General features: G+C 39.9%; 1 long non-coding RNA gene across 1 annotated transcript in view; it reads left to right on the top strand.

Annotated features, from left to right (window-relative positions):
* The window catches only part of LOC137205024 (uncharacterized), a 98,480-nt gene that overhangs the window by 58,756 nt on the left and 17,133 nt on the right, over nt 1-22,591 (top strand). The window contains exon 2 of the long non-coding RNA XR_010933962.1: nt 6,249-6,365. This is a non-coding gene — a long non-coding RNA (uncharacterized lncRNA). The remainder of the gene's footprint in view (nt 1-6,248; nt 6,366-22,591) is intronic.

Raw genomic sequence — 22,591 nt, 5'->3', positions numbered from 1 at the left:
TGCTAAGTAAACCCAGTCATGGATCAGGTCACAGTTCACTTTGCTGATGGTTGGATGCTGGCTGAACTACCAGGCAGCTTTGGGAATTGCTTGCCGTGGTTACAAAGAGCGTGTTTGGAGTATGTTGATGGATTAGTACTGAGGTAGCACCACTCCAAGCACAATCATTCTCAATTTCTGCTCTTCAGAATCATTTCATCAGTCCAGCCCATAAGTATCCCCACACCCTGAGCCACTTTCTGTGGAGAAAATTCAAAATATGGGAGAATAGTTGTATCCTCAGTTTACCTACTCACAGAACAAAGTGTGACAGACAACTGTGACATATTTGTCAATATTTCACCACGTAGAAATGAGAACAGCAAGGGATGTAATAAGTGGAGGAATTTTTAGTGTGGTTACCTACAGCTGAGTATGTGGACGGCAAGTCAATAGTGGCCCAGTATAGACACAGCTGAGGGCACTTAATTAGTCACAATTACAACATTGTTCTAAGCTGCCTGCAACCTTGCTCTTTCCCTTTAGATAAACTCTTTTGAGTAAATACAATGTCAAGAAAATGGACAAGCCCTTTGACTTGCTAGAGCACCATGAAAGTGGTGTATTCTTCTTTCAATTGAAACGTGCTTTTTTCAACTGGACTTATTAAGGGGAATTAGACCTAACATTTACTAAAAATTCATACAGCCTACCATCCATACATTATTTATATTAGTTATGTAGTGTTAAATATGCAGCAAATAGTCTTTCTGTAAAAAAATGTATGCTAATAATTATACCAAATCTTACAGTTAGAGCCTTTCAGAGAATAAATACCTATACATATGTTTTGAGAAATACATATTTATGTACATCACTATTTATACCAACTCACTGATGTTTAATCATTTATAAAGGAATAAAACAATCCGGTCTGGCTCACATGGATTAGATATGATGTAGAGATTGTAACAGATTATATATACATTTTGCATTTAAGGTAGTGTTCCTGTATGACATAAGAAAATGTATGTTAAAAAATGATATTAACAGGCAATTGAAGTTGTGGGCGGGAAAAAGTGTCTAAATGACTTGGAGATGGGGAAGTCAGTTTCATAAGCTTTACAAAGAAAATTTAAACATTAGGGTTAGCATAACTTTTAAATACAAAGGAATAAAAAGTATGTAATTTTAATGAAATTTGGCGGAGAAAGGAAACATCAATATCATAAGTAATTATCTTTAAAAACATTTAAAAACTGTACTTTTTCCATTCTGCCACCTATGAAGGCTTAAGTCAGTATAAAGACTGTTCTCAAGAAACAGAAGCCATAGCAATTTTCTTTTCTAATTTTGCAGCTCTCATTTATTGCTTCACAGTAGCCAAAAATAAATGCTATAAATTTGCAATTCCATGATTTCCCAGTGACAACCTGATAATTCTGTATTTCAAAGACAAAGTGAGGGCTTCCCTGGTGGCGCAGTGGTTGAGAGTCCGCCTGCCGATGCAGGGGACACGGGTTCATGCCCCGGTCCGGGAGGATCCCACATGCCGCAGGGCGGCTGGGCCCGTGAGCCATGGCCGCTGAGCCTGCGCGTCCGGAGCCTGTGCTCCGCAACGGGAGAGGCCACAACAGTGAGAGGCCCGCGTACAGCAAAAAAAAAAAAAAAAAAAAGACAAAGTGGGATGTATGTTTCCAGTTCCCGTACTGGGACTGGAGTTGGGTTTGGGGTTGGGACGAGGAGATTACTTTGCTCTGATCCATTCACCTGCTCTTACCTAGTTCTTTTGAGACCTGTGGTACAAGAAGGGCTCTAACTCATACTGGTCCCTCTGCAAGGTGTTCTAGCCAACTCCGCTAACCAGTCTCCATCAATCCATCAAAATTCATCAATGCCTTATTTTGCCCTTAACTAAACATTTTATGTTTAGTCGTATGGATTTTTCAGTGAAAAAAAAGTCTGGTTATCTGTTAAAGCACTTAGTAATCTTCACCTGGATTTCTTCACTATTTAAAAAATATATATAAGGCATTGCATTCACTGAAGATGATTAAAAGTGTGAACGGAATGGGAAGTATACGGGACACGTAAACTCTTCCCCATGCCATCCCTCCATCACTGTGCCTCCGCTCCCCCACTTCCTCTTAGCTGCCCTTTGAGACACCTCCCAAATGTCCTTTTCCCTGAGGAGGCTGTCTAGATGGGTCTCCGGTAGCACTGGGGGTTGCCTGTTCTAAGCTGCCATGTTGCTTTTTACACACATATAATTAAGCCCTCAGCACACTGGGTTTAATGATTTAATCATTAGAGCTGCGGTATCTCAACCATCTCTGTATCTGCAGTACCTCACAGCAAGACATTTTTATTAAATGAATGAAAATGTTGTAAAGGCCCTACAAAGGCATTCCAGATATTTGAATCTCTGTAAATCCAAAGATATTCATACTCTAATCACTAATATGGTTCTTGATTGTTCTGTTTTGGAAAGGTGGCTTAAAACACAGTTTCAGCAGAAACAGACTCACAGATACAAAGAACATACTTATGGCTGCCAAGGGAGAGGTAGCGGGGGAAGGATGGATTAGGAGTTTGGGATTAGCAGATGCAAACTATTATATAGAGAATGGATAAACGACAAGGTCCTACTGTACAGCACAAGGAACTATACTCAATATCCTGTAATAAACCGTAATGAAAAAGAATGTATATGTATAACTGAATCACTTTGCTATACAGCAGAAATTAACACAACATTGTAAATCAACTATACTTCAATAAAATAAATTTAAAAAAATAAAATACAGTTTCAGGTTAGCAGAATGAGATTCCATTTTCCTGGTATTACTGTCCCTTGTGGCCAAATCATGTCATAAGAGAATAATCAAAGATAATGTAAATAGGTTGGGGCACAGTCCTTAGCCAGGGAAATTTGAACAGTAGTTTAATCGCTTTAAGCCTCAGTTTTCTCATCTGTGAAATGGGGATAAATAACTGTGACCTACTTCATCAAGTTGTATAAGTGTGAAAGTATTTGTAAAGCAGAGCACAGTCCATGACACATTATAAATGCTTAATGCACATAGCTAACATTATTAACAATATTTTTGTTGGCTAAAGGCAATCCACAGCTTCTTGTATGCTTTGGAAAAGTCTCCAGTGAATACCTTTATTCTTTCATTCAACAAACATTTATTCAGAACCTAGTATATAACTCTTCAGTTATTCAACAAATAATTGGTACATACTAGGTGCTCTAAAAAAATAAGACATTGTTTCAGTCCTCAGGGAGCTTATAAGCAAGAAGGTCGATAAGGAAAGTACACAAATAACTGTCATGCAAGGAAGAAGGCAAAACAGACCATGTGACTGACTTACAAGGCTAACTACATCAGTCCTGCAGCCAGCAGTGCTCGCAAGAGACAAGGGCCAAGCATTTTCTTCTTTCTACCACCTGCATCAACACAGTACACATGTCACCCAAGGAAGGGAGGATGGAGACAGCAGCCACTCCACCTCCCTGCCTCCTGCAAAGATGAGCAGGGGCGCAAACACTCTGACCAATGTATGTCTGGTATTTGTTGGCTTTTGCAGGAAATGCGGTGTATGTAAAGTGAATCTCCTTTTATTTGGGGTGTTAGTCATCAGGTGTGCGGGAATAGAAAATGCTTGACCTATTAAAATAATAAGTATACAGGGACTTCCCTGGCAGTCCAGTGGTTAAGACTCCACACTTCCACTGCAGGGGGCGCAGGTTCGATCCCTCCCCGGGGAACTAAGATCCCGCATGCTGCTCGGCGTGGCCCAAAGGAAAACAAAAAAGTAAGTATACAAGTTAATTTCTTCCCAAACTACTTCCAAGCTTCTTTGATTTAACTCAGCACAGGACCCCAGGTCACACCAGGCACACCCAAGAACTTGAAAATAAATGCTTTGCTGGTGGTGATGACTCCCTCGCGGTCTCACAGAAGAAAGGCATTAAAGCCCAAGAAAGGCTTTAGGACTCAGTGTTTATTTTTATGGAACTAGATTCAATCAGGGTAGTCATTTAATGAGTTCAGAGAATAACTGAAATGACTTTGGGCTAGAATGTCACTGCCCTACTATCGTATTAAGAGATGAACATTTTCTGCCTTTTATGGACTGGAGATAAACCGTCTCCCACCAGTTATTAGTTTGAGATTACAATCAGCTCCGCAAAAAGCGGTGCTCCAAATAAAGCTACCTAAACTCTTCCTTAACAGCACAATCTCACCATCCGCGAAGCTTTCATGCTTACGACAAGTCCTGAGAGCACTTCTCGAAGCCCCGATTCTGCCCTAGGTTACCTGTGCACCTGGAGCCAAGCCGGGCCCTGAGTGTCTGGAATTCATCCTCCGCATTGCACCTGTACCCCTGGGGGCTGAAGTGCTGATTCCAGAGCTCCATCACGGGCAGGGCAGAGGATGAAACTTTCCCTCCACAGGTCGTCTGCTCGATGCCCAGTACCCGCTTGACCGGCTTCCTCCTCTGGCTTAGACGGGAAACCGTAGAACCACGTCTGGCAGGTTGCTCTGGAACTCTCCTAGCAGGGCAGCGTTAAGAACGGTGGTTTTTCACATTCCTCACAACCAGCAGAGGGAGTGAAGGTTCACAAGTCAACTGGAACAAATTAGAGACTGTCTTTTAAATTCTCGTTGATCAAAATAAAATCTGCTGGCTGTGTCTGGGTGGAGAAGTGTGACCTGTGTGGTATAGGTGCTGGCGGCCTGCTGATGTTTTGCTGGGTGAGGGTCCAAATGTAAAAGTCACAAGGGGAAAGAGATAAAGTCCAAGAGGAGGCAAAGGGGCCCGCGGTGGCGGCGAAGAACAAGGGATCGGGGCCGCGGGGAACAGAACTCGGGTCTCCCTCACGGGACCCCTAGTTTATCGTTTCCAGTCATTCCCCCGAAAGCAGCCTGGGAGATAATCGATAAGCTTTCAAGAAGAAGAAAAACAGATTAACCAGCCGTGTTCTGGGTCCACCACCACCACCAATTCTTCCCTCCAACTAGCTCGCCTCCATCCCCGCCACCCATCGGCTCAGCTACTTTTCCGGGAGAGAACGTGCCCTCATCCCAGAGCCAGAGCTGAACCTTTCACGCAGGTTACAGCAGCAGCCCACCATCACCGCGCTGACCTCCCGATCAGAGGCTGCCTTCTCATTCTACTCCGGCCCCACTGGCTTCCTGGCCATTCCTCAAAGGAGTCAAGTTTGTTCCCACCTCAGGGTCTTTGCACTTGCTGTTCCCTCTGCCTAGAACATCACTCCTTGAGGTACCTGCAAGGCTCATTCCCTCTTCTGTTTGCCTCACCAATGTTAATTTCCTTGACGACCTTGTTTCAATTGCAACCCATCCCGTTTCCACTGTCCCTCCTGCTTTATTTTTCCTCATCTACATACCCTATTGTATGTCTTACTCTTTGTTTCCTGTCCTCCTAAATGCAGGGATTTCTGTCATTTCCTCACTGCTGCTGGATAAATGAATATGTGAGTGAATGAATGAATAAAAGAGTGAATGAGTTGGAAATTCAGTTATATATGCAGCATTCCAAGAAAGAAATGCAAGTATTTTCTAATGAAAGAGACATTATGTGCACATTGGGATTCTTTCAGCTTTACCTAAAAATGACTTGTTTCAATCACTAGCATCCGTGTTGCTATATGGATTGAAGTTCTAATTATTTGGCTCTTAGAACAAGTATATTCATAACTTTACCATATTGTCACAAATATCAGTTCCTCAGTAAGATAATGCTCTAGTCACTTCCTTCTACCATAACGTCTAATTACCTCTCTTGGGGTCTCACATTTCTTTGTGAAAAGCTAACATAGCTGATATATAACACTCATTCACAGTCTTTGTATGTTTGGTATGTGTGACCAAATGCCTTTTAATATGTTCCATACTGATATTACATGAATATTAGTGAATAGTCTAGTATAAATATCTATGAGACCACTTAAGTAAATATGTGTTTAGTTGGTTATGTTTTATGCATATTTAGAATTCGTTTGCATTATCCAACTTCACATGTATTATTTACCTAGTGGGAATACTCAGCTTTCTGCCACTCTATTTTATCCTATGTACAAATTCACGTATGTTTTACAATATGCATAACGCTTCCACTAAATCATCCTGATGTTTGGTATATTTATCATATTTTATGAGGTGCTTATCTACAGCTAGGCGTTTACTTAATCACTCGTTTTTTGTTTGTTTTCTTTTTGCTTTTCCTCACTGTAGACAAGTATCTGTTGGAAAAAAAAAAAAAACAATTTGTGAGAGTCCCCAGAAAGCGAGTAAGCTCCACAAAGAAACTTTCATAGCAGATTTCCTGAAGAAAAACTTAATGTGTCAAAAGTAAGTAAAGCATAATTAATTTCTTGAAAGTTTTGTTTCCTTCTCCAGCTCATAAAAAGAAACCTCTCTTGAATAGCGGTCAGAGTGAAATCTAATTGCATAATATTTATTATTTCATTCTCAATTTTAATTGCTGCAATTAAAATAGTTAAGTGTTTAATGGCTTTCCACTTCACATTTTAAAAATCTGGTCATTTATTTGAAAAGGTTAAATCTGAAGAACTAAAATTGAGAATAATTTAGAAGCTAAGGGCAGGGGCGGGGGGGTGGTGGATGAATAATTTGGTTACTTTTTCCTGTTCAATCAGCGCCTCACGAGAGTTTAGGAATAATTCTATTTATTTGTCTTTCTTATGTGAAGCTAACATAGGTGACCTAACGCAGGCCCTTATATCCAACTAGTTTGCTGGATTGTTTGCAGACTATTTGATTATGTTCTTGATTTTTTTCATTAAAACCTTTATAAAGGCTAAGTGGCAATTTCATGTTGGAGAAATAAAGCAGTGAAAATTACTGTCACATATCTATCACCTAAGTGGAGTACTCGGGACGCCGTGCTTCAGTACCACAGCTTAGTATGTCAATGCTGTCAAATAATGTAAAAATCTTTTAATAGATACTTTGGACAGGAATTTCTCTGCTATGTTTAACCTAGAGGAATACACGTGATTGCAATTTAAATTGCAGGAAAAAAGAATTTTTTTTTTTTTTTTTTTGGCTGCGCAGTGCGGCTTGAGGGATCTTAGTTCCCTGACCAGGGATCGAACCTGGGCCCGGCAGTGAAAGCGCCAAGTACTAACCACTGGACCACCAGGGAATTCTGCAGAAAATTTTTGTATCTGTTTGGAATTCAAAGGAATTTATTTTGATGGATTGATTCTCTGCCTTAAAAGAGAGATATTTAGAATGTTTTCAGTTTTATTTAGAAGTTGCCAAAAGAGAGAGGTCTTGTGTACCCTTCACCCAGCTTCTCCCGTGGAAAAATCTTAGATAATTATAATACTTTAATAGATTTTAAAAGTGAAGATACTTTTGATAGGCCTGTGCCTTCTGAGGCAGGACAGTTATAATGACACAGAATCAAGCCCACGAATTATCTCTGAGAACCAGAAACCAAATGCCATGATTCTTGGGGCAGCCCCAAGAATTCAGCTGCAATGCTCTGTATTTCCATCTGGTTTACTTAAATGAGTCCAGCCTATAATTTGACCTATTAGCAAAAGAGAAAAGCAGAAAGAATAAAGCAGAAAGGAACACACCTTCCCCTCCCCCTTCCCACCCATATCTGTTCCCCTTGCCAAAAACAGTATTACTGGAGAGATGTTTACGAAACCTGTGATTTCTCAGGCTTATTCAGCTTTGTAAGTTTTGGGGGTCTTGTTCTCACTGTCATTCAGAATGGACACTCCAGGAGGATGAGAACCAAGTCTGTCACAGATCTGTCCATCACCTAACCATTGTTTTTAATTTTATAGTCAAGTATTATGTAACCATTTCTCTATTAAAGACTGCAGATTAAAAAAGAATCTCCTGTTTTTCTTGAATAGAGTAGAAAGAGTTATTCTATCTGAAAAGATGGATTCTACCTTGCCTGATGAATTGCTGGGGGAAAAATAAAGTTGATTCAAAAGTAGACTTGCTGCCCTCTTTTATTTTTTCTCTTTGGTTCTGAGTCCAAGAACCTTTAACCTTTGAGTCTCTTGGAATGAATTTGGTCTCTTGTCTCATTCTGTACGTAATCCCCTTGGGTAGTTGCCTCCAGGCTTCAGCATCAGACATGACATCAAAACCTTGTGGCTAGAGCAATTAAAAACAAGGTAATCTCAAGGAAATATAAATTAAACTACATTCAATATATATCCACCAGAATGGCTAAAATGAAAAAGACAGAAAATGCCAAATATTAGTGAGGAAGTAGAACATTTGGAGCTCTCTTATATTGCTGGTGTGAGTATGAGTACATACAACCACTCTGGAAGCTGGCTTATCTACTAAATATGAACATAAGCACATCCTATGACCCCGAAAGTCTACTTTCAGCTTTATATCCAACAGGAGTGTGTGTGTGTGTATACTTTCACCAAAAGAGATGTACTAGAATGTTGATAACAGACGGTTCATAATAGCCCTCACCCCTTCCTCCAAAAGGGAAACTATTCAATTGCCTATCAGCAGCAGAGTGAATAGATTGTGTTGTATTCATCAGTGGAACACGGCACAGCAGCAAGAATGAACAGACACAGTGTATGATAAATGCGGATGAATCTCATAAACAAGATGAAGAATGAAAGGAACCAGACCCAAAATAAGACATCGTGTATAATTCCATTTACATAAAGTATAGAAACAAGCAAAACAGGAGACCAGCTATTCTTGGTGAGGAGGGTTAGTGAGAGGAAGGGGCCACAAGGAGACCTTCCAGCGGCTGGTCATGTTGTTTTCTGATCTGGGTACCAGTTACACAGGGGTGCTCAGTTTGTAAAAGTTCATCTCCGTATACACTTTACTTCTCCAAGAATATCACCCTTGAATAAAAAGTTAAAAAATAAAAACAAGGTGTCGTCTCCTGCTGGCTTCCTCTGGTTTCTAGCCCTCCTTCAGACTGGCGCCCACCCTTCTACTTCCGTTATGCGCAGAGCAGGTGCAGCTCAGTGCTTGTTTTTTTCTTCCAATTGCTGTTCCCCTCCTCAACGTGACCATCTGTTGGCTGGAGAAGAGGGCAGGGCCACTGGGAAAGCAACAGGGAAGGGGAGCAGGGACCTTCCCTGCCCAAGTGGGAAGGTCTCCCCCCACCCTCCAAAGAGTTATGCAGACCTGACAAGGAAATAGAAAAGTTCTTCTGCATGTAAGGTTTAAAATCTTGTTTATGAGAATCTGCTTCAAAATGAAATTCCCCCCAGTGTAAGTCACTTATCCCGGTTCAAAGGCTAAAAATAATCTTTACTAAAAAAGTCATTTAAAGTCTCCTTAAAATACATCTTTTAACTCTTTAACCATTTCAGCAACACCATCTCTCTTTTCCTTTGTTTTCTCCTTCTCTCTTTAAAAATTATACTTTTAAAATGATTTTTCTCCATGTCTTTTCAGGCATAACAATTTTAAGAAGTCTCCCATTTTCCTTTAAAGCAGTGACTGCAGATAGAACAATTGAAAGTCCTTTACCCTGGTACGAAGTAGTGGCTTGTAGAGGATTTTCCAGCTTCATTTGCCTGGGAGAAGCCCCTTCCCCTCCAATTTTTGTAACAGTTCTGTATCTTTTCTCTGTGACCTTGGCAGTAATGGCAACTTTTTAACACACATTCAGCCAATATTTCTTTTCTGAGAACCTCCTTGGGACCAGGCACCATTGTAAGTACTGAGGACATAGTGGTGACAAAAGAGATAATTAAGCAGAGCTTACATTGTAATTGGGATGAGTGGAAATAAACAGGTAATTGACAAAAAGAAATATACTATCAGAAGGAAATTGGGATCATGAAGAAATGGAATCAGAATGATACTAAAAATCATATGTGGGCAGGGACCAGAGACTCCTTGAAATGGGTGCAGAGGGAAGGCCTCCTTGAGCATGGAATGCCTGGGTTGAGTCCTAGGTGACAAGAAAGAGCAGCCATGAGAAGATTATATTTGAGAGAGCATGAGAAACAGGCTGCAGAGAACATCAACTAGCTGCCTCCTTCAGACCAGCCATTTCCCCCAAATACAGACGCTAGAGCATATTGTCTTGTTGACTACTTTCCAAGGAGAGAATTTTGCAATTTTATGTCCACATCTATATTTATATAGATCTATATAAATACAAATATATATGTAAATCCATGAAAATACTTCTGAGAGACCAAGATTTAAAATAAGTTAAATTTAAGGAAAATATGGGCATAAGATATAATAAAAAAGTTAAAATAACCTTATTTGGTTAATACTCTATTCCTATATTAAATGAAGAGAAAACTTGTTACCATTTATAATTTTAGGTACATATACATAAATACATAGAAAGTTATAAGCTATCTCAGTTCTATTAACTAAGGAGAGTTCTTGAGGGCTATATCTGGATAAAAATACAAATTCATGAACTGGTAATTTTTATAATTCCCCATCACAAGCAGTAACTCAGGGGATCTACATGGGGCATCTGGTAATCAAACTAAACACTCCCAGTTCCAGATGCAAGACATAATTAATTGGCTAACTGCCTTAAAATTTTAGGCCTTAATGTTTATTAAAAATAGATGGTGAAAAAAAAGAAAAAAGTTTAAAATTTTTTTTCATTTTTTTCTGAAAAATATCTTTATTATCACTATCTTTAGCAAATTTGATTTTAAAATCATTTACTTTCTCCAAGTTTTGAGGTGGAGAAAATACAATACCGTAGTATCATGGGGAGGGGGAGAATTTCAATATTGGCCAAGAGAATTTTGAAGCAGTGAACTGGGATAAGAAAGGAAGTGAGGGGTGAGTGAAGGTCTCAAGTCAAATGGGGCAGAAGAAAGGACCCAAGTAGTTGTGACAAATAGAGGGAGGACAGCTGCTGACCAGCCTGGTGACCTTATTTATTATATGCAGAGGAGAGCTGGCCAATGACTGAAAGGAAGAAAACCATATCCTCCCTTGGGGACAAGGTATAAAGATCAAGGGATCTGTGAAGTCTTGTGTGTCTCACAATGATGATGACGGTGATAATGACCCAGCAGTCCCTAGAGTGTGACACCACAGTGAAGGGGAGGAAAAACATACCCACAAGGAAATGAGGAGCATTTTGCAGTAGATGGAAAGGCTTCATTTGATTTCAAACACTTTTGACAAGGAACCCACACCTCTCCCAGATTAGAATTGTCTCCCTTCCTGTCACATCCCTTGAGTAGAACAAAATTTAGGGAATGTCCATAGGGTTAAGATTCTTTGTATTAGGGAATGGGGGGGCACCCATGCACTGGCAGCTTTTCCCTTCCTCCTGTGAAAATGTACCATATCCCTCTCTTAATAAAAAAACGGAGGAGGATAGAAGAAGTTTTAGACAGAGGTTATTACCATAATGCAAACAGTATTCTGAGTAAAAGGAAAGACGACTCTAGAAGTATGCTGTCTCTTAACAATACAAGGAGTCAGAGGAAACAGATGTTCCGGCTGTTATTCAGTCTTACACACCCACTCTCTTTCCTCATCACCTTCTCCATCACTTCTCAGTCATGAATAAGTTATAGCATTGACCACATTTTACTGTGTTTTGAATTCATTTTCATGGATCTATCTATCCATTTGAATAAAAATGCCCTGCTATATATCTCACAAAGAAAAGACCTTCTAAAAATGTAAAACCTTAAGCACAAGATGAAGAAAGGCATAAGGAGAATTTGGGTTTCAGGACTAATGCTATTTTTGTGGATTCTTCCAAAACAAGTTGAAGCATGCACATCACCAGATAAATTTGGGTTTCATTCTATCACAAAAAAAATTAGTCGTGAAACTGCATAAAAATTATTATCTTATTTTGGAAGCAGTAACACTCAGAAGCATGCTAAGTGTGGATGACAGAAGGCCACCCATGCACTGATGTGTAATGTGAAATGAGGACCCCACAACAAAGTAGAAACTCTATACACTGAAACCCCGCCTCACATGTAAAAGCATAAATAACAATTGCTGAAAAACTCTCTTCTCTGCAAGGTGTTTAGGACCCAAGATACTACTGAGATGAAGAGTTAAGAAAAGCGGTCACAGCCAGTGTTAGATTGCACATAACAGCTGCCACTGAGTCTGCCTGTGAAAGGTGTGAAAGCAAAGCTCACACATTGGTTCCCACATCCACAGCCTCCCTTAAGGGCTGCCGCTGGCAGCAAGACTCAACTGTGCAAATGAAGTGGGTCATACTGAACAGAAACAGGCAGCCAGGGCAGGAAGCCTGTGACATGTCACAACCTCTCAGATGCCCTGGTCTCCTTCTCCTTCCTCCCAAGGTAAACCATTTGGAAAACTCTGAATTTTTTCTCATTATGAATTAATCTCAAAAAAATAGAAATTTTATTGATATTTCTCCAATCATCATTCCACTTACTCGTATAGACTGTTATTTTGGAGGCTACATTGCTAAAGCAACTGAGAGTCCCCAGATAGAGAATGATTTTGGAAATAAGGCTAATTCTGCTTAAGTACCATTTCATTTCAATTGAAGAAGACACAAATAAAGGGAAAGATATTCGTTGCTCATGGATTGGAAGAATTAATATTGTTAAAATGTCCATATTATGTAAAGTGATCTACATATTCAATGCAATGCTTATCAAAACTCCAATGGCATTTTTCACAGAAATAGAATAAACAATTCTAAAATTTGTATGGAACCACTAAAGACCTTGAATAGCCAAAGCAATCTAGAGAAAGAAAGACAAAGCTAAAGACATCATGTTCCCTGATCTGAAGATATACTACAAAGCTATAGTGATCAAAACAGTAAGGTATTGGCAGAAAAACAGACACATAAATCAATGGAACAGAATAGAGAGTCCAGAAATAAACCCACGCAAATATGGCCAACTAATTTATGACAAAGGAGGCAAGGATATACAATGGGAAAAGGACAGTCTTCAAAACATGGTATTGGGAAAACTGGACAGCCACATGCAAAAGAATAAAACTGGGCCATATATCTTACACCATATACAAAAATTAACTCAAAATTAAGTAAAGACTTGAATGTAAAGCTAGAAACCATAAAACTCCTAGAAGAAAAACAATCTCCCTGAGATTGGTCTTAGCAATGTTTTTTTGGATCTGACTCCAAAAACAATTGCAACAAAAGCAAAATGAAAGAAATGGGACTACAGCAAACTAAAAAGCTTCTGCACAGCAATGAAACTATCAACAAAATAAAAAGACAGTTACTTAATGGAAGCAGATATTTGCCAACCATGTATCTGATAAGGGGTTAATATCCAAAATATGTAAAGTCATACACTCAATAACCACAGTGACAGCAATAACAATAACAACAACAATCTGATTTAAAAATGGACAAGGATCTGAATAGACATTTCCACATCACTAATCATCAGGGAAATGCAAAACAAAACACGATTATGCTTCTGCCTCAAGGATCTTTGCATTTGCTATTTTCTCTTCCCAGAATCTTCCTCCAGATTTTCGCATAGCTCACATCTTCACTTCCTTCAAAGCTCTGCCGAAGCCTGTATAAACTATCACCCACATATCCCCATTCCTTTCTAGCACTCATCTTTCTTTTTATCATAACGCATATCACCAACTGGGGGAATAGGGCAGTGGACACAGGACATAAAAGCCAAAGTGGACCCCGAGTGAGTGAGCCCCTCGGGAATCAGTAAGAACTTTCTCGAGGATTTTGGGGCCTGACTCACTCCTCCATCCTCCATCGTACTTGTGGGGTAGAGAGGCTTCAGTGGCGCCCTCTGTGTTACTTGACCAAACTTCCCTTGTATATAAAGCCTCTTTTAATGCTAACCTTTACAGAAATGTAGTGACTTGAAGACAAATATTAAGTTACTTATGAACTATGTCCAGGCTAAAAATAAAAAGGTAATTTCACCATTGTCTTCTAGAAAATTATTTCTTCCTTTCTGTTAAAAAGGTTTTCTTTCCCCCTCTGTGTTTGCTTCGGTGCCTCAGATTTCTTTTATTTCCCTTAAAAACAGAAGAAATCTAGAGTTAAAGCGGGTCTAAAACTGAGTAGTGAGGAATGTTCCTCATTGTCTACATATATTCATTCTATTTAAAACATAATGAACTTTATGTACATTAAACACGGACTTATCTTGCCAGTTCATATGTAACTTTTAAAAAAAAAATTTTTTTACCTGGACCATTTTTAAAGTCTTTACTGAATTTGTTACAATATTGCTTCTACTTTTTATGTTTTGTTTTTTTGGCCACGAAGCATGTGAGATCTTAGCTCCCCAACCAGGGATCAAAGCCGCACCCCCTGCATTGGAAGGTGAAGTCTTAATCACTGGAACGCCAGGGAAGTCCCCACATGTACCTTTTAGTATTACTCTGATATTAGAATTTCTAAGTTCAAAGAATTATTTTTATAAAAATTTGGAGATGCAAGCCATATTATTCTTTTTTTTTTTGCAAGCCATATTATTCTTGCTACCCAGTCCATAACAATATTTCCTGGTTAGTATCTTCATATTAAAGTACATAGGAAATTTATCAGACCTTATTGCAGCAATGTCTAAGTTACTGTTCAAAGCCTTTCTGTAGAAGTGTGGTAAGAAACATTATTTGAAGCAAGCATGGCATTGTCTGGAGCTCAGAAGTCTATTTTGAAACAATAGACTTTCATGTAAAAACAATTTGATATGCTAATGCGTTTGAAGTCATAGTTAAACACACTTAACCCATCACACATCCCAGAATTAGTGTGCATACACCACGATTATGCTATTGTTGAAAAATACATAATGCAACCTGCAGGTCTACGAAGGTGGTCTAGAGGAGAGACCCCTTCCTTTACACTGCTCATGCTGTTGATCAGCTGCTCCAGTGAACCCAGAAAAGTTGACAATTAATGATAGGGACCCCAGGGTTTCACGAGGGTTTGCAGCTGTGATTCTCCTGGGTTCTGGCAGTGCCAGGATTAAGGCTTATTGGAGCTGCTGATGCCTGTGCTGTCTTGTCTAGCATCCTGGAAATGAAAAGGAGACAGAAATTGAAGAAAGGAGGGCTTGTCTCAGATAGTAACTCTTACCTCCATCAGCGGAAATGAGGTCTCTTCCCCAGCCCCTTCAATGAAATAACTCATTTCCATGACCACTGCTCCCCACTGCCAACCACTGACCCCTCTCTGCCACTCTCTTTTACATGGTCCTCCAATTCAAGAAATAAAATATTTAGAACAATGACACAATCCCCCACTTTCATCAAACTTTCTGCTTCATGTGATGCTACCCATTAGAATACCTTAAGCCAAAGAAAGGTGATAGTTTGTTTTTGGTTTTTTTGTTTGTTTTTTTTGCGGCACGCGGGCCTCTCACTGTTGTGGCCTCTCCCGTTGCGAAGCACAGGCTCCAGACGTGCAGGCTCAGCGGCCATGGATCACGGGCCCAGCCGCTCCATGACATGTGGGATCTTCCCAGACCAGGGCACGAACCCGTGTCCCCTGCATCGGCAGGCGGACTCTCAACCACTGCACTAGAAGGGAAGCCCCTTCTAGTGTATTTTAAATTTCAGTTATTGCATTGTTCATCACTGTTTGTTTGCTCTTTAGTTCTTCTAGGTCCTTGTTAAACGTTTCTTATATTTTTTCCTTTCTATTTCCAAGATTTTGGATCATCTTTACTATCATTACTCTGAATTCTTTTTCAGGTAGGCTGCCTATTTCCTCTTCATTTATTTGGTCTTGTAGGTTTTTACCTTGCTCCTTCACCTGTAACATATTTTTTGGTCATTTCATTTTTTTTTTTTTTTTTTTGACGGGTGGGGCTGTAATCCTGTCTTGCTGGTTGTTTGGCCAGAGGCATCCAGCACTGCAGTTTGCAGGCAATTGGGTAGATCCGTGTCTTGGAGCTGAGATGAGGACCTCCGGGAGGCCTTACTCCAATTAATATTCCCTGGGGTCTGAGGTTCTCTGTTAGTCCAGCGGTTTGGACTCAGTGCTCCCACAACAGGAGCTCAGCCCTGACCCCCATCCTGGGAACCAAGATCCTGCAAGCCACGCGACATGCAAAAGAAAAGAAAAAAAAAAGGAGCAGTACAATAACAAATAAAAAATAAAATAAAGTTAGAAAGATAAAAAATATACTAGGAAAAATAAAAATACAGTTGAAACAACTACAACGAGGTATAACAGAACCACAACAGAAAAAAGAAATTAAAAAAAAAAGGGAACACACCAAAAGGAGCAGAACAATAACAAGGTATAAAGGATAAAATAAAATTAGAAATATAAAATATTTATTAGAAAAAATAAAAATATAAATGAATTAGCAACAAGGTAAAACAGAACCACAACCTAAAAGAAGAAAAAAGGCTGGAAAAGGCCTTGGCTGTGGGTGGTGGAGCTTAGGCAGGGGCAGGGTTTATGGTAGGGGCGGGGCCCAGGCTTAGGACCTGAGCAGCAGGGGAAAGGTAGCACATCCTGAGCCAGGCCTCTGGAGTGTGGAATTCCAGAGTTTGCAGGTAAGGCCCCGGGTGAGGGTGTGTGGGTGGAGTTTAGGCCCAGCACAGTTGGAGGAGGTCTCCGAGTGCCACCTCTAGAGGTAGGGCCCTGAGTGGGGATGTAGGGGCAGGGCTTAGGCTCTGCGATGCTGGAGGGAGCCTCCGAGGGCAGAAGATTAGGCCCAGGAGCCCAAGAGGCTCCCCGGTGCCCAAGTGGGCAGAGAAAGCACTGGCCACACCCCCTTCTGTTTCTCTGCTCTCCTGAGCGTCTGCTCCAGTCACGGCTGAATTGTGGGTGGGTCCCACCAGGTGTGGGAACTCCTCCCCTCCCCCCACTGCCCCCGTTGGTCCGGCCTTTACTTTTGCTCCCCCTTCCCTCCTTCCCACTCCCTCAGGACCCGCACAGATGTAGGGGACCTCGGTGGGCAGAGGATCAGGCCTGGGATCTCAGCATGCTGGCCATGCTCCCTTCTGATCCTCTGCCCTCCCAACGGTTTCCCCCTTTCCCACTCCTGGCGTGGTATCTCTTCCCCTCCCCCAGCTGCCCCTCAGGGGGACCGTTCCAGCCCCACCTCCACTTCTCCTCACTGCTCATTCCCTCCAACATCCTACCTGGTCCCTGGGGGTTCCTCCCATCCCCTTAGGCGTCCGTGGTCCCCCACCAGTGCCTGGTAGGTGCCCTAGTTGTGCAGAGACTCGAATTCCACATCCTCCTAGTCCGCCATCTTGACTCCGCCCACTATAATAGCCATTTGATGTCCAAAATGGTTTTTTTCAAGATCAATAATAACTGACATTTATTGAACATTTACTATTGAACACTTAACCACTATTTAAGCTTTTTACTTGTATTTACTCATTTAATCCTCCCAGTAACCCAATACTTAGGTATTATTATATTGGGGATTGTTATTCGTATTTCTCAAGTGACAAAAAGATTAAGTGATTCAACCAAGGTCACACAGAAAGTAGCTGAACAGGAACCAGACAGCCTGGTTGCAGATTTGTAAGATTTTTTATAAGCTTTGTTTCTTTGAAACAAAAAGATCTATAATTGTAAAGAGTAAACAAAACTTAACGGCACACCTACTTTAACACAAAAACAAACAAACGAAAAACAAAAGAACAAAGGCAAAAGCCATTCAACGGTGTGCTGACCATGGTTTTCACTGTTGAACTCTTTCAAATTGTGCAGAGCACTCCAAAAGGAGACGACATACTCACTCGAGAACTGAACCCGGACCCAGGTATGACTTACTGGGCAATCACATCTCATCCATTCATTTACGATTTGACGGATAGGACAAGGAACAGAAACTTAACAGTTAAATGGCAAACAGCTGCTGTGAGTGCCCCTCACCCCCAAACAACTACAGAACTCCTACTCTCACACCTTGCTATGATCTTTGATCACAGCAATAAGACTAAGATATTTCTGACGGAGTTAAATTTAAATTTCCCAGACAGATATGTAGTAAAAATATAGAGTTCATCTTTCCTTTAAACTATGTGAAACAAAGTAGGACATATTGACTTCACTAAGCATGGGATTTCACAGTGGATGGGCCTAACCAACCCTAAAATGTAATAATCTTCTTCTGACCAGTTTACAAGTGGAAGGACATCTTATAGTTTGGTCCATAAGTGAACTTGGACAAAGAAACAAATACAGGGATATAAAAATACAGGGATATAAAAGATAAGAGTAAATAAAATAGGTATAATACTGTACTGTTGCTTAGAGAATAACACACACACTCACACATGGAAAATTAATGCAACAATTATAAATTGGACTATGGTTTTAAAGAATCAAATAAGGAACTCAGATGGGAAATGCAGGGGCTGGCATGGAAATGATGAAGAGATCTATTTTAAAAAGAGATGACAGGGTAATAGAAGAACTCTTGTGGGTGAAACCCATACTGTGAACATATTTCCATATCAATAAACATAACTCTACAAGGCTGTTCTTAATGTTGCCCAGTAACTCGTAAAATTGTACAATGCTTTATGTGGTATCAAGGTGTCTCTGGCTTGTTCATTTTTGTAAACACATTTTGTGTGTTTGTCTGATCCTTTCCTTAGGGTAAATTACTTAGGCTACAGGGTGGAAATTGCCTTACTACAACTTGGTGTGTAAAAAAATACTAACTTTCTTATTTCTTACTGCTTATTAATTTTCTTCTTATTATTTAACCTAGAATTGATATGATCTTGCTGAGGAATCTGTATTCCCACTCAATATTTGAAAAACCTTAAATTAGCTAATTAAAGATAATAACCTAGTCACTAGTTTAACTCAATCCTTTTCCGGCATAAATACACTCAGTTCAAAATTGAAGCCACCTATCTAGGCAATACAGTCTGCCCTCCGTATTCATGGGTTTCCCAGCCATGCATATGGAGGCTGATTGCCTTCTTTGTGCTGTGCGTTTTATGTAAGGGACTTGAGCATTCGAGGATTTTGGTATCCACAGGGGTCCTGGAACCAATCCCCTGTGGATACCAAGGGATGACTGTACCTCTTCTCTTTTTAACTTAAAAAAATTTTTTTTTACTTTTTATTTTATATTGGAGTATAGTTGATTAACAATGTTGTGTTAGTTTCAGCAAAATGATTCAGCCATACATATAAATGTATCTTTTCCTTCTCAAACTCTGTTCCCATTTAGGTGGTTACACAATATTGCGCAGAGTTCCCTGTGCTAAGCAGTAGGTCCTTATTGGTTATCCATATTACATATAGCAGTGTGTACGTGTACCTTGTCTCTTGAGGTTTTTAAACTTTGCCTCCTCCTCCCCAGGACGCCATCTGGGTGCAGGGGTAGCTTGTAAATGGGAATAGCTCTGTGGGGGAAGGTCTCATTCTACCGGTCCCTGGGCACCAGCCTGAACTTGTGTAGCCCCATAAGCGGAGTCTGCAGCGAATAAATCCCTTGTTCTACTCTCTGGCCTGGGCCATTCCCAGAGACTGGTCTGGGAGCTTATCCACACCCCACCCTCAGCGCACTGGTACCTTCAGGTCGCCCCTTCACCGGCTACCATTCTTGAAAGATGCACCACTTTAATTCTCAGTTGTGTACAGAATTCTTCCCCGGGCTTTTGACAATCGCTGCTTCATTTCTAGCTATGTACAGCCCATGGAGACCCACCCCTCTCTACTTTAAGCTACTCGTGTTGCCATTTCTACTCTCCCACTGGCACAGGACACTCTGCAAGTCTCCTGAAAGGGTAGCAAATGAAAAACAGAGGACATGCTTTGGTTTCCCATTCAAAACACTCACTTTCTGTGATGTTCAAACGGGAAGGGTGGAAACAAGGACATTTGCCTTTGACTCCTTGCCTTCTCTCCCTTTCTCTCTGGCTTCTCCTCTTTAGCCCCAGGAAAGGCTTACATAATATTCTAGATTTTTCCCTGCTTTATCATCTATTCTGTGGTCAGGCCTTGAAGTTCTAACTCATTGAAATGTACACACTTTTCCCGTTTCTCATTAAAGTCTGGCTTTTGAAAAATCAAAAGAACTCGCTTTTAGGCTATTAATTCACAGTGGATTCAATATTCTCCATTTTGAAATTTAAAGTTGGGCAATGATTCCCTTTTTTTGGCAGCCTCCCTCCCCACTTCCCCATGGCAATGAATTCCACTGATCCACTGGGTGGAGCAGCTGCCAAAGAACTCTAGAAAGGGCCTTGCCACATAGCACAGAGGTTTAATGTCTCACAAAACGCATCCCTCATACCACTAGAAGTAGAATTGTTGAGTCAAAGGAAATACGTTTTATCTATTCCTTATAAATTTGGCAGTATTTTAACTCTAACCATTTTCATCTTCATCTCAGCCATTATTCCTTAAAGACTTTTAATACCTTTACTAAATTATCCTCCAGTAGCATATGATGCATGTCCTTTTAAAATCCAAAATGTGTTAATATAAAAAATGAGTATTAACATGTTTTAATATTTGTCAAATTGATAAATAATAGTATCTCATTGCTTTAGCTGCTAAAAACTATGAACAAATTGGATGATAATTTGGTGGTTATATCCATTTATTCATTCGATAAAAATGTATAGGATTTTATATGTGTGTTAGGCAACGGAAAACATCCGCAAGATGTGACTCTATGACTCATATTCAAGAGGCTCACAGTCTAATGGAGACTGCTTGTAAATAAACAATTACCTTTGAGCATCAAAATGAAGAAGGACAAGAATGGGAATAGCACGTTAAATATTTTTTAAAAGTTCACAGGGCTTCCCTGGTGGCACAGTGGTTGAGAGTCCGCCTGCCGATGCAGGGGACACGGGTTCGTGCCCCGGTCTGGGAAGATCCCACATGCCGTGGAGCGGCTAGGCCCGTGAGCCATGGCCACTGAGCCTGCGCGTCCGAAGCCTGTGCTCTGCAGCGGGAGAGGCCACAACAGTGAGAGGCCCGCATACCGCTAAAAAAAAAAAAAAAAAGTTCACAAATACAAAATGATACTTTAGAACCTTATTTTTTACGAGAGAGATGGAGAAAAGGAGAAACTTTCTTTATTAAAATTTTAAAAAGTCAGCTAATAAATGTAGAAGGAATGATAAAAACAGAAAGTCATCGTTTTACTAGCACTATAAAAAAATTTGCTCAGTTAGGATCATCCTTGGATGCTAGAATTATTGGATGAAAGCTTGTTGGGAGCAGTATATGGAGAAATTGAGTTGAGAGACACTATTTACTAGATTACCAAATTTAACAACACTAATAGCAAAGACTGGCATCATGTGCCTTTGATATGATTCAGTAAAGGATATACAATGTCATCTATGTAATATTCTTGCCCAAAATAATTAACCTAAATTAATCATAAAGAAACATTCAAGCTGACAAATTCAAATGGAGGGATATTCTGAAAACAACTGTCCAGGGTTCTAAGAAAACGTCAACAACACAAAAGCTCCCTCTTTATCTACCCCCATCCTCCTCAAAAGACTAGGAAACTGTTCTAGATTAAAGAAGAAAAAAAAGATATAACAACTAAATAAAACAAGTTTTATTGTTGATTGGATCCTGAATCCAGAAAAACCAAAAAAGCCATTTAAGAAATAATTGGGCAATGAGGGAATATTTGTATAGGAGCATGCATATTAGATAACAATACTGTGTCAATATTAAATTTTCTGGTTGTGGTTGTGAAGGAAAATGTACTTATCATTAGGAGATGCATATTGAAGTAGCTAGAGGTGAACATAGTAATGTTTACCGATAATTCTCAAATGACAGATATAAAAATGAGGGTGGAGGGAGACAGAAAGCAAATATGGCAAAGTGCTAACAATCCATGGATCTAGGGGGTGAGTATATGGTTATCCATGGTGCCATTTGGTAAGCTTTTCATAGGTTTGAATTATTTGAAATAAAAACTTGGGAAATTTTTTTAAATGATTGTAAAAAGAAAAATCAATAATTGTCATACCTTATAAAAATGCCATGAGAAAGGTAGTGGTAATGGACAGTATGCCACAAAGAACAGGGTGGCACCAACCATTCTCCACCAAAAAATCCCTGAATAGTCAAAGCAATCTTGAGAAAGAAGAACAAAGCTGGAGGCATCACACGTCAGTATTTCAAACTATATTGCAAAGCTATAGTAATAAAAACAGTATGGTATTTACATAAACACATGCACATAGAGCAATGGAACAGAATAGAGAGCCCAGATATAGACCCATGCATATATGTTCAATTAATTCATGACAAAGGAGCCAAGAATACACAATAGAGAAGTGATAGTTTCTTTAATAAATGGTGTTGGGAAAACTGGGCAACCACATGCAAAAGTATGAAACTGAACCCCTATCTTATGCCATATAAAAAATCAACTCAAAATGCATTAAAGACCTGAATGTAAGACCTGAAACCATAAAATTCCTAGAAGAAATGATAGGTGGTAAGCTCCTCGACATTGGTTTTAACAATGAATTTTTGGATTTGACATCAAAAGCAACACAACAAAAACAAAAATAATCAGGTGGGACTACACCAAACTAAAAATAGATAAAGGAACTGAATAGACATTTTTGCAAAGAAGACATATAAATGGCCAACAGTT

This window comes from Pseudorca crassidens, chromosome 13 (assembly GCF_039906515.1).
Source record: "Pseudorca crassidens isolate mPseCra1 chromosome 13, mPseCra1.hap1, whole genome shotgun sequence".
Classification (NCBI taxonomy): Eukaryota; Metazoa; Chordata; class Mammalia; order Artiodactyla; family Delphinidae; genus Pseudorca; species Pseudorca crassidens.
The sequence above is the reverse complement of the archived record's forward strand: the minus strand, read 5'-3'. Positions and strand labels throughout refer to the sequence as shown.